General features: G+C 46.8%; 1 protein-coding gene across 4 annotated transcripts in view; it reads left to right on the top strand.

The window, feature by feature from the left end:
• Positions 1–12,816, top strand: part of NOL4 (nucleolar protein 4) — a 203,645-nt gene that overhangs the window by 67,547 nt on the left and 123,282 nt on the right. The window lies entirely within an intron of this gene.

Below are 12,816 nucleotides of genomic sequence, written 5' to 3'. Positions count from 1 at the left end.
CAAGAAATAGCAGATATCAGTGTCTGCAGCTCCTATGAGAATATTACAGGTTGTATCTGAGGGGCAGCAGTGGCTGCAACAGCTTAGCAGCACATTCTTCTTCCAGAGAAGCAGCATAAAAAATAAATTTGGATGGCTGTCTCTTGTAGAAGCAGGTTCCGTATATATGTATATGAAACCTATAGTGAAGCTTTTTCCATCCTTCAAAGTGTTTTCCTGATACAGTACAGTGTCCGTCTTAGGGGCTTCCTCTCAGAGCCATTTCCAGTGGTGCTTTGCAGGGCAGGTCCGAAATTGAGTGGAGAACATAAGACTGGTTTGGACTTGATAATTGGTATTGGTGAGTAAATGGTCTCCTGTGGGCTCTTCTTTAGATGATTTCATTCTTAAGTACAATATTGGCTGCGTCCAAAAGGTTATGGTCAATGGCTCAATGTCCGAGTGGAAACCAGTAACGAGTAGTGTCCCTCAAGGGTCCATACTGGGACCAATACTATTTAATATCTTCAGCAACGACATAGTGGGATTGAGTGCACCCTCAGCAACTTTGCAGATGACATCAAGCTGAGTGGTGCAGTTGATTCTCTAGAGGGAAGGGGTGCCATCCAGAGGGACCTTGTCAGGCTTGAGAAGTGGGCCTGTGCGAACCATATGAAGTTCAACAAGATCAAGTACAAGGTTCTGCACCTGGGTTGAGACAATTCCCAACATCAATACAGACTGAGGAATGAATGAATTGAGAGTGGAGAAGGACTTGGGCTTACTGGTGGATGAAAAATTGGGCGTGAGTTGGCGATGTGTGATGGCAGCCCAGAAAGCCAACTGTATCCTGGGCTGCATAAAAAGAAGTGGGGCCAACAGATCAAGGGAGGTGATTCTCCCCCTCTACTCCACTCTCACGACAACCCACCTGGAGTACTGCAGTCAGCTCTGGGGTCCTCAGTACAAGAAAGAAAAGGATCTGTTAGAGCGAGTCCAGAGGAGGGCCATGAAAATAGTGAGACGGCTGGAGCACCTCTCCTATGAGGAAGGCTGAGAGAGTTGGGGTTGTTCAACGTGGAGAGGAGACGGCTCTGAGGAGATCTTAATGCAGCCTTTCAATATATAAAGGGGGCTGATTGACAGGAAAGGCAGAGAGGGACTTTTTACCAGGGCCTGTAGTGACAGGGCAAGGGGCAGCGGTTTTAAACTGAAAGAGGGTAGTTTTTCGATTGGACATAAGGAAGACATTTTTCATGATGCAGATGGTGAGACACTGGACCAGGCTGCCCAGAGAAGCTGTGGATGCCCCATGATTGGAAGTGTTCAAGGTCAGGTTGCATGGGACTTTGAGCAACCTGATCTAGTGAAAGCAGTCCCTGCCAATGGCAGGGGGGTTGGACTAGATGATCTTTAAAAGTCCTTTCCAACCCAAACCACCCTATGATTCTGTAATTGCAGTAGTCAACTGACAACTCATACACTCCAGCTTGTAAGGACTGTGTCAAAAAAGAAAGGAGATTTCTGGCTCATTACAGGTGGAAGATTATTTATTTTTGCTGCCATGGCTGTTTGGGCAGCCAATAACATAGCATCTTGAAGGGTCCCAAAATTTAAGAGTGGGTTGAATAACTTAAAGCTGGATGTTCTTGTTACTGGAGGATGATCAGGAGGCACTTCCTTCCTCCTACCACCTTCCATTTGTCCACCTTCATTGTTAAAAGGCTTTTTTTTTCTGCTATCATCTAAACATCAAGACAGCTGGAGAAAGAGATGGATTGTGGAGTGAAAATCTTCGTGCATTGGTGTCAAGGTGATAAGGAACAGTTTTTTCCACAGGTTCATGTAGTTATTGGGGAAGAACACCGAGCTTTTTTTTTGTCTGTAAGGTGTGGGTTTTGGCAGGACAGAAATAGTTTTCGTAGTAATCTTTAGTTCTCAGTCTAAGGAAGTCTGAAATATTTGTACTCAATACTTCATATTTGGTTATTTGCCAGCTGAAACTATGTCATATCAAGGGAGGATGGTAGTAAAGGAAAGGGTGCTGGTGATTGAAAGGCATGTTCTTCCATGCGAATGGACTGGAATAGAGGAAATAAAAAGGTAAGCTATCTTCATGCTGCTTTCTGACTTGGAGTCTGAGTATGAGAAGAGAAAGGTAGTTTTAGAACCAAGCAAAAACAGTTTTCTAAAGAGTTGTCTGGAAGACAGGAAAAGAGGCAGTGGTGAGGGGCTTGGCAGAGGCGTAAGTTAGACCTCTATCTCCTACAAAGAGGTAGCAGGAGAGAGATCACTCTTCTGCCATTTATGCCTTTGAAAGCGGTGCTCTTGAGGAAGGTTTGCAAGTTCTCTTGTAGTCACTCCACAAAGAAGCTGTTTAAAAGAGCATTACTTGCCAGTATGTGAAAGGAAAATGTCAGTGCAGGCAAATTTAGATGTCTTGCATCATATTCTCAGTGGGCCTACACTGGTTTATAGCAAATGAGGTTCTGACCTTGTTTAAAAACAGCTATTATTTCCTGTCTGGAGTATTGATTTCTGTGATACTTGATAGTTGTCAGTACATCCCTGTAAGTATGAAAAATATAATCTTAACTTCATTATTTATTAGGCACAATTTATAACGCCAAAGTGCAGTGGTAATAAAGAAAACCTGCTGATGTCCACCTGCTATCCATTCTCATCTTCAAATGGTGAAGTAACCACGTAGGTGTTTGTCGTAAACGACTGCCTGATTTCAGTACAACAAAATCTGTCCTGGAATACCAGCAAGTCAGTAACATGGCATAAATGGGGTGCTGTGTTATGCTGTCTGTATTCCAGAAGAGACACTATCACTTCTTCCACCCACCTTCTGCATGTGGAGTAGCTTTTCAAAGCACTCTGAAGGTGTTTGCTGGTGCATTTAAATTGAAGGCCTGATTCAGTAATTTTATTGTTCTAAGTAGTAATCACAGAATCACATAATCAATCAGGTTGGAAGAGACCTCTGGGATCATCGAGTCCAACCATTGCCCTGACACCACCATGTCAACTAGACCATGGCACTAAGTGCCATGTCCAGTCTTTTCTTAAACACATCCAGAGATGGTGACTCCACAACCTCCCTGGGCAGCCCGTTCCAATGTCTAATGACCCTTTCTGAAAAGAAATGCTTCCTAATGTCTAACCTGAACCTCCCCTGGCGAAGCTTGAGGCTATGTCCTCTTGTCCTATTGCTACTTGCCTGGGAGAAGAGGCCAACTCCCACTCCACTACAACCTCTGAGCCTCCTCTTCTCCAAGCTAAACAACCCCAGCTCCCTCAGCCGTTCCTCATAGGTCAGACCCTCCAGACCCTTCACCAGCTTGGTCGCCCTCCTCTGGACTCGCTCCAACACCTCAACACCTTTCTTGAAGTGCGGGGCCCAGAACTGGACACAGTACTCAAGGTGCGGCCTCACCAGTGCCGAGTACAGAGGGATGATCGCTTCCCTAGACCGGCTGGCTACACTATTCTTAATAGAGGCCAGGATGTCATTGGCCTTCTTCGCCACCTGGGCACACTGCTGGCTCATGTTTAGCTGGCTGTCGATCAGCACCCCCAGGTCTCTTTCCGACGGGCTGCTTTCTAACTACTCCTCCCCCAGCCTGTAGCGCTGCATGGGGTTGTTGTGGCCGAAGTGTAAGACCCGGCACTTGTTCTTGTTGAACCTCATGCCGTTGGTCTCGGCCCATCTATCTAACTTGTCCAGATCCCTCTGAAGGGCCTTCCTACCCTCCAGCAGATCGACACTCCCACCCAGCTTGGTGTCATCTGCAAATTTACTGAGGGTGCGCTCAATTCCTACGTCTAGATCATCTATAAAGATATTGAACAGCACCGGCCCCAGAACTGAGCTCTGGGGAACACCGCTAGTGACCGGCTGCCAGTTGGACTTTGCCCCATTCACCACCACTCTCTGGGCTCGGCCATCCAGCCAGTTTTTAACCCATTGAAGAGTCCACCCATCCAAGCCTCGGGCAGCCAGTTTGTCTAGGAATAATACTAAAGGAAGCATTTTCAATTGGGAATATTACCATCTTTGTTAAATGTACCCATCCATACCAAAAGAATGACAGCCATTTCCAATGACTCAGAGCATCATTAATCCAGAATGTTTAGACCTATTATCAGGGATAGCAAAGCTCGGAAAGGTTACTCTTGCATCTCCCTAGTTAAATCAGAAGGCCAATGGAGCTGGGGAAATGAGGCAATGATGGGTCTTTGACAGAAGAAGAATGTCCGTTGCCTTAAGTCAAAGCAATATATATTATTTAGAAGCTGGAGGTATCAGAAATTGCCAGCAATGTGACTGAAGACCAGAACATAGCTTGCAGACTGTGAAATAAAGAAAACAAAATTGTCTAAAAGATATGGTTTAATAAATTGAGTTACCAATTTGGTGATGCTGGAATTTATTGATGGCTGTGAGTAATGTGTCCAGGAACTCTGGTGAATGGGTAAAGAAGAGGGAGAACATTACTGTCCCATTCCTCCCATGGGAGTGAGCAGAGGTGATGGAGGTTTTTTCTCCCTCCCTACTGGGAGGGAGCTGTAGAGTTAGTGGAAAAATTCCACCTTAAGTTAAATCTGCACTACTCTCTAATGAAATGTGACCATCTTTTGGAAGGAAAGGATGTTTTTTGGTCCTGAACACTGAAAATGATTTGTATTTGTTTTTTTCCTGGATGTTCACACTGATTCAGCACTGACTATATATAGAATTTTTTTTCCTTTTAACAAATCCACTCCTTTGATATTAAAGAGGAGCAGCTTTTACACTAAGCCAGAAATCTGAAGGGTATTTTAAGATCCACCTACATCTTGTGAGGTAGTCTTTATTACTCTAAATTAGATTGCCTAAACATGCCAGATATGAGAATGGGTAGAACATATGGATTGGCCAAAGGTATCCGAAGTAGGACCCTTTTCTTTCTGTGTGCTACAGCTCAGCTTAGCCTGAAGTGTGACAGGCAGTTTTAGTGACACGTTTGCATAGGAAAGGAGAGGGTCTATCTTCTGTGAAGACAGAATCACAGAATCACAGAATCACAGAATGTTAGGGATTGGAAGGGACCTCGAAAGATCATCTAGTCCAGTCCCCATGCCGGAGCAGGATTACCTAGATCATATCACACAGGAACGCGTCCAGGAGGGTTTTGAATGTCTCCAGAGAAGGAAACTCCACAACCTCTCTGGGAAGCCTGTTCTAGTGTTCAGTTACCCTCACTGTAAAGAAGTTTTTCCTCATATTTATGTGGAACCGCCTGTGTTCCAGCTTGCACCTGTTGTCCCTTGTCCTGTCAATGGATGTCACTGAGAAGAGCCTGGCTCCATCCTTATGACACTTGCCCTTTACATATTTATAAACATTAATGAGGTCACCCCTCAGTCTCCTCTTCTCTAAGCTAAAGAGGCCCAGCTCCCTCAGCCTCTCCTCATAAGGGAGATGTTCCACCCCCTTAATCTTCTTCGTGGCTCTGCGCTGGACTCTCTCTAGCAGTTCCCTGTCCTTCTTGAACTGAGGGGCCCAGAACTGGACACAATATTCCAGATGCGGCCTCACCAGTGCAGGTAGAGGGGGAGGAGAACCTCTCTTGACCTGCTAACCACACTCCTTCTAATACATCCCAGGATGCCATTTGCCTTCTTGGCCACAAGGGCACATTGCTGGCTCATGGTCATCCTGCTGTCCACTAGGACCCCCAGGTCCCTTTCCCCTACGTTGCTCTCCAACAGGTCTGTCCCCAACTTGTACTCATACATGGGGTTGTTCTTGCCCAGATGCAGGACTCTACACTTGCCCTTGTTATATTTCATTAAATTTCTCCCCGCCCAACTCTCCAGCCTGTCTAGGTCTCTCTGAATGGCAGCACAGCCTTCTGGTGTGTCAGCCACTCCTCCCAGTTTGGTGTCATCAGCGAACTTGCTGACAGTGCACTCTATTCCCTCATCCAAGTCATTAATGAATATATTGAATAGTACTGGTCCCAGTACCGACCCTTGAGGGACTCCACTAGATACAGGCCTCCAACTGGACTCTGTCCCATTGACCACCACTCTCTGGCTTCTTTCCTTCAGCCAGTTCACAATCCACTTCACTACCCAATCATCCAGACCACGCTTCCTCAGTTTAGCTGCGAGGATGCTGTGGGAGACTGTGTCAAACGCTTTACTGAAATCGAGATAGACCACATCCACAGCTTTACCATCATCTATCCACCGGGTTATGTCCTCATAAAAGGCTATCAAGTTGGTTAAGCATGACTTCCCCTTGGTGAAGCCATGTTGAGTGCCCCTAATGATCCCCCTATCCTTGATGTGCCTAGAGACAGCACCAAGAACAAGTTGTTCCATTACCTTTCCAGGGATGGAGGTGAGGCTGACCGGTCTATAGTTACCTGGGTCCTCCTTCTTGCCCTTTTTGAAGACTGGAGTGACATTCGCTTTCCTCCAGTCCTCAGGCACCTCTCCCATTGCCCACGACTTAGCAAAGATGATGGAGAGTGGCCTAGCAATGACTTCCGCCAGCTCCCTCAGCACCCGCGGGTGCATCCCATCAGGGCCCGTGGATTTATGGTTGTCCAGATTGCTTAACTGGTCCCTGACCCAGCCCTCATCAACCAAGACAGACTCCTCCTCTATCCTGACTTCCTCTGAGGCCTCAGGGGTCTGGGGCTCTTCAGGACAGCCTCCAGCAGTATAGACAGAGGCAAAGAAGGCATTCAGTAACTCCGCCTTCTTTTTATCCTGTCTCCAGGGCCCCCACCTCATTCATCAGTGGGCCTACATTGCCTCTAGTGTTGGCTTTACCTGCAATGTATTTGAAGAAGCCCTTTCTGTTGTCCTTGACCTCTCTTGCAAGGTTTAATTCCAAGGAGGCCTTAGCTTTCCTAGTTGCCTCCCTACATCCTCTGACAACAGACTTATATTCCTCCCAAGTGGCCAGCCCCTCCTTCCATGATCTGTACACCCTCTTCTTCCACTTGAGTTTGCCCAGCAGTTCCCTGTTTAACCATGCAGGTCTCCTGGTACCCTTTCTTGACTTCCTACCTGTTGGGATGCTCTGATCTTGAGCTCAGAAGAAGCAGTCCTTGAATGCTAACCAATTATCTTGGGCCTCCTTGCCTTCTAGTACCCTGTCTCATGGGATTTCCCCCAGCAATTGCTCGAAAAGGCCAAAGTTGGCCCTACTGAAGTCCAGGGTTGTGAAGATAGGCCAGAAGCTTTCTCTCTGTTAAGAGCTCTGCTGTCTCTGTGACATGGTTACATAAAAAGTGGTAAGGAAGCTGCGAGACGCTAATGTTTTCAAGGTAGAGCTGAGGCCTTGCTTCTGCATTTTGGATCATGACGTAGTTCTCCTTATACCTATATAGATCCTGTACAGGCAAGCTTCGGCAAAAACACAAAACACCAGTGAGTTCCTTTGTTCTTTGCTTTAAACATGGTCATCAATTAACCTTTTAAAGTAAGGGGAAGACCATCTTGGGTCATAGGTTAGCCAAGCTGGTAAAGAGGGCTTTAAACTAGATTTGCCGGGGCAGGGGATCCTCAGTCCATCCCAATTCAGCCAGTCCGATGCCAGGGCCAGTAATAGGTGCCCAGAGACTGGAGAAGGATGGCAGGTTGGCAGGAGAGCGCCAGAAGAGCCACGGATAAAAATTTCAGGCCGCAAGGCAGCTTCATCGGGGGCCCAACTGAAATGCCTCTATGTAAACGCACGGAGCATGGGGAACAAACAGGAGGAACTAGAGATGTGCGCATACCTGCAAGGCTGCGACCTTATTGGCATGACAGAGACATGGTGGGATGACTCTGACGACTGGAGTGTTGGAATAGAGGGGTACAGGCTTTTTAGGAAGGACAGGCAGGGGAGACGAGGAGGGGCTGTTGCGCTCTATGTCAATGATCGGTTTGAGGGCATGAAGCTCTGTCTGGGGATGGAGGAGGAGCTGACGGAAAGCTTATAGGTCAGGATTAAAGGGTGGGCAGGGATGGGAGACATTATAGTGGGCATCTGCTACAGGCCACTTGACCAGGATGGCCAAGCGGATGAGGCCCTCCACAGACAGACAGAAGTAGCCTCACGTTCACAGGCCCTGGTCCTCATGGGGGACTTCAACCACCCTGACATCTGTTGGAAGGACAACACAGCTGGGCACAAGCAATCCAGGAGCTTCCTGGAATGCGTGGATGACAACTTCCTTCTCCAAGTGATAGAGGAGCCAACGAGGAGAGGTGCCATGCTGGACCTTGTTCTCACCAACAAGGAGGGGCTGGTGGGGGATGTGAAGCTCAAGGGTAGCCTTGGCTGCAGCGACCATGAAATGGTGGAGTTCAAGATCCATAGGGCAGCAAGGAGGGCGTGCAGCCAGCTCACCACCCTGGATTTCAGGAGAGCAGACTTTGACCTCTTCAGGGACCTGCTTGGGAAAGTCCCTTGGGATAAAGCCCTGGAGGGAAGAGGGGCCCAAGAAAGCTGGTTAGTATTCAAGGACCACCTCCTCCAGGCTCAGGAGCGATGCATCCCGACAAAGAGAAAAGGAGGCAAAAACACGAGGAGGCCTGCATGGATGAACAAGGAGCTTCTGGATAAACTCAGGCACAAGAAGGAAGCCTACAGAGGGTGGAAGCAAGGGCAGGTAGCCTGGGAGGAATACAGGGAAATTGTCCGAGAAGCCAGGGACCAGGTTAGGAAAGCTAAGCCCTGATAGAATTAAATCTGGCCAGGGATGTCAAGGACAACAAGAAATGCTTCTATAGGTATGTCAGTGATAAAAGGAAGACTAGGGAAAATGTGGGCCCTTATGGAAGGCAATGGGAGACCTGGTTACCTGGAATATGGAGAAGGCTGAGGTACTCAACGACTTTTTTGCCTCAGTCTTCACCAGCAAGTGCTCTAGCCTCACCACCCAAGTCACAGAAGGCAGAGGCAGGGACTGGAAGGATGAAGAACCACCCACTGTAGGAGAAGATGAGGTTTGAGACCATCTAAGGAACCTGAAGGTGCATAAGTCCATGGGACCTGATGAGGTGCATCCATGGGTCCTGAGGGAACTGACAGATGAAGTTTCTAAGCTGCTATCCATCATTTTTGAGAAGTCGTGGCAGTCTGGTGAAGCTCCCACTGACTGGAAAAGGGGAAACATAACCCCTATCTTCAAGAAGGGGAAAAAGGAAGACCCAGGGAACTACAGGCCAGTCAGTCTCACCTCTGTGCCTGGCAAGATCATGGAGCAGATCCTCTTGAAAACTATACGGAGGCACATGGAAATCAAGGAGGTGATTGGTGACAGCCAACATGGCTTCACCAAGGGCAAATCATGTCTGACAAATTTGGTGTCCTTCTATGACAAGGTTACAGCACTGGTGGACAGGGGAAGAGCAACTGATGTCATCTACCTAGAGTTGTGCAAAGCATTTGACACTGTCCCGCACAACATCCTCGTCTCTAAATTGGAGAGACACAGGCTTGACAGATGGACCACTCAGTGGATAAGGAATTGGCTGGATGGTCGCACTCAAACAGTTACGGTCAATGGCTCGATGTCCAAGTGGACACCAGTGACGACTGGCGTTCCTCAGGGGTCGGTATTGGGACCGGTCCTGTTTAACATCTTTGTCGGTGACATGGACAGTGGGATTGAGTGCGCCCTCAGCAAGTTTGCCGACGACACCAAGCTGTGCAGTGTGGTCGACACGCTGGAGGGAAGGGATGCCATCCAGAAGGACCTTGACAGGCTTGAGAGCTGGGCCTGTGCAAACCGCATGAAGTTCAACAAGGCCAAGTGCAAGGTCCTGCATGTGGGTCGGGGCAATCCCAAGCACAAATACAGGCTGGGCGGAGAATGGATTGAGAGCAGCCCTGAGGAGAAGGACTTGGGGGTGATGGTTGACAAGAAGCTCAACATGAGCCCGCAATCTGTGCTTGCAGCCCAGAAGGCCAACCATATCCTGGGCTGCATCAAAAGCAGCGTGGCCAGCAGGTCGAGGGAGGTGATACTGCCCCTTTACTCCGCTCTCGTGAGACCCCACCTGGAGTACTGCGTCCAGCTCTGGGGCCCCCAACATAAGAAGGACATGGAGCTGTTGGAGCGAGTCCAGAGTTGGGCCACGAAGATGATCGGAGGGCTGGAGCACCTCTCCTGTGAAGAAAGGCTGAGAGAGTTGAGGCTGTTCAGCCTGGAGAAGAGAAGGCTCCGGGGAGACCTTAGAGCAGCCTTTCAGTACCTGAAGGGGGCCTACAGGAAAGAGTGAGGGGGTCTTTTTACAAGGGCATGTAGTGACAGGACGAGGGGTAATGGTTTTAAACTGAAAGAGGGTAGATTTAGATTAGATCTTAGGAAGAAATTCTTTCCTGTGAGGGTGGTGAGACACTGGAACAGGTTGCCCAGAGAAGCTGTGGCTGCCCCCTCCCTGGCAGAGTTCAAGGCCAGGTTGGAAGAGGCTTTGAGCAACCTGGTCTAGTGGGAAGGTGTCCCTGCCTGTGGCAGGGGGGTTGGAACTAGATGATCTTTAAGGTCCCTTCCAACCCAAACCATTCTATTATTCTATGATAATAATGTAAAAAAAGAAATGTCTGTGATGTTTAATTTTGAACTCAGGTTCCGGGCCTTTATTAGCTGGTGTTGGAGTCTCACAGATTGCACATCCACGTCTTTAGCCCAAATGAGTTTTATATAATTGAAAAGTACTGATGAACCCTGCCACACACAGAGGATTTTGGTAGCAGAATCAATAGTAGATAGTTTCACTGGTTACTGTGATTCCAGATCTTCAGTCTGCTGCAGGGTCTGCCTTGGGCTGTAGTCCCCTCAGGATCAGCTGAGTCCAGAAAATGCCTTGAACTCGCAACTCTTCATTATTAGCTGCTGACACTCTGACCCTTCTTGTTCCATTTCAGGACACATTCAAAAACATACGGGAGGGGGTTCAAGCTTACTCCATTTCCATCAAGTTTGCCACTTCATATTGACTTGATACTAAGGTCGAGGCACTCGCGTGCTTAGTTCCAATGAGAGAAGCGCAGTTAAATGAAGCTGTTCCCTATTGTGCAGTTTCCCACTGCTCTGTTTCCAAAGAGACAGTAACTAGAAGCATACAGGAAGAGCTGAAGGTTGTCCAGAAGGGCTGTCTCTCCCTAGCTTCTGGCTCTGAGGAAGCTTCGGAGGAGCAGGGTAAGGAACAGGAATTTTAGCTGTTTGGATGAATGTTTGTCTTGGCAGGATGCATCAAGAATCATCTGAGCTGTAAGCTCGTCTCATTTACACACAGTATATTTCCTGGGTTTGGAGGAGAAAGGAAAATACTGTTTTAATACAGATTAAAGAATAATAAACCGTGCACTTCCATGGTATGTTCAGATCCTGAGAAGTGTGAAATACTGGGAACTAACATACTTTTTCGTTTCCAATTTGTAGCTGTTTGCTCAGCAATGCAAAGAATAAATAAATAAATTAAGCAAATCACCTGGGGCTCTTTGTTTTTTAGAAAAATACATACCACTTTTCTTTGTATTGCTCAACCAACCTTGCAGTGACAAGTTATCTCTGCTGGCACATAGCACAAAGTTTCTGCAAAGTAATATTGCTTCCAGTGTTATCCGTATTGCTCAGCCAAACTTATCATTAACAAGTTTGGCAACACCCTTAGGCAAAGAGATGATTTGATAATGAGCAGCCCTCACCCTATCTGAATAGGCTGCCAAGAGATCATCTGCTGAACTCTTTGAGAGTATGAATGCCTAGCTGCAAATGTTTTAAACTCTTTCTTTTTGAACTGCTCAGCCTACAATAACCAGGCAAGAATAGCTTCAATGAGTGTGTGCTGGAAGGTCATCCTCAAGGGATTTTTGCTCTGGCGCACACATTTTACATCACTGCGCTTCCCTGTGTGTGCTCAGATCTCTTTGGACTCATTTCCACAGTACTTGTTGCATTCAAATGATCTGTCTCTGATTATTTAGGCCTTCAATTCTTTCTTAAAATCCTGTGGCATGGTAAAGGTTCAAACTTTTGGGAGTGTTGTGTTTTCTGTCTGTGTGTACACAAATATGTGCAAGGGTATGTAGAGAAGATATTTTCTAGATACCATTTAGGTTCTAAACCTACACAGGTGGGGCAGAATTACATTTTTGTGACCATTTTAGGTTGTGAAAGTCACCTTGGCACAAAGGTCCATCAGAAGGCAGTAGATTTCTTTCATAGGTACACATGATTGTCCTTTAAATAAGAATCGACTTTTCTGGTTGTACATATGATTAATCATTTTTTCACCAGCATATGAAGGAAGCCACACCAAAAATCTCTTGAACAACTTTGACTTAGCAGAGTTCTTTTGATTTAGTACTTCGTGAAGATGCAACACTATGTGAGGAAGACAAAATGATAGCTACTCTGAATCTAAAATATATCTGAAAGAAATAGTATGCGCAAGCTAACTAAAATGGAGCCTCTCAAATGGGCAAATGGGAGGCCCTCGGGCAATGAGAATTTAATTTTCGTACTGCTTTCTTACTAATACTGTAAGATTCCAAGTGTATCTTCATAGGAGATAAAAACCCTCAATTCCCCTTGGATTCTCTGAGAGAAAAAGATAGTTAATACCATCTGAAAAAAACATTAAGTGTTTGTTAGGCCTAAATATCACCAAAGCCTTTTAACTAGTCACATGGGAAGAATAAGATGGCCAACATTCAGATATGTTCATATAGATTGTCCTCTTATTCTCTTTGCCTTTCTGCATTTTGTTGAAAATCTGACCCTTTCATTTTGAGAGGTGTGGGAAAGATAAAAATTTAAATGTGTACCCAGGCCA

This window comes from Nyctibius grandis, chromosome 3 (assembly GCF_013368605.1).
Source record: "Nyctibius grandis isolate bNycGra1 chromosome 3, bNycGra1.pri, whole genome shotgun sequence".
Lineage (NCBI taxonomy): Eukaryota > Metazoa > Chordata > Aves > Nyctibiiformes > Nyctibiidae > Nyctibius > Nyctibius grandis.
This window is presented reverse-complemented; position numbering and strand designations above follow the sequence as displayed.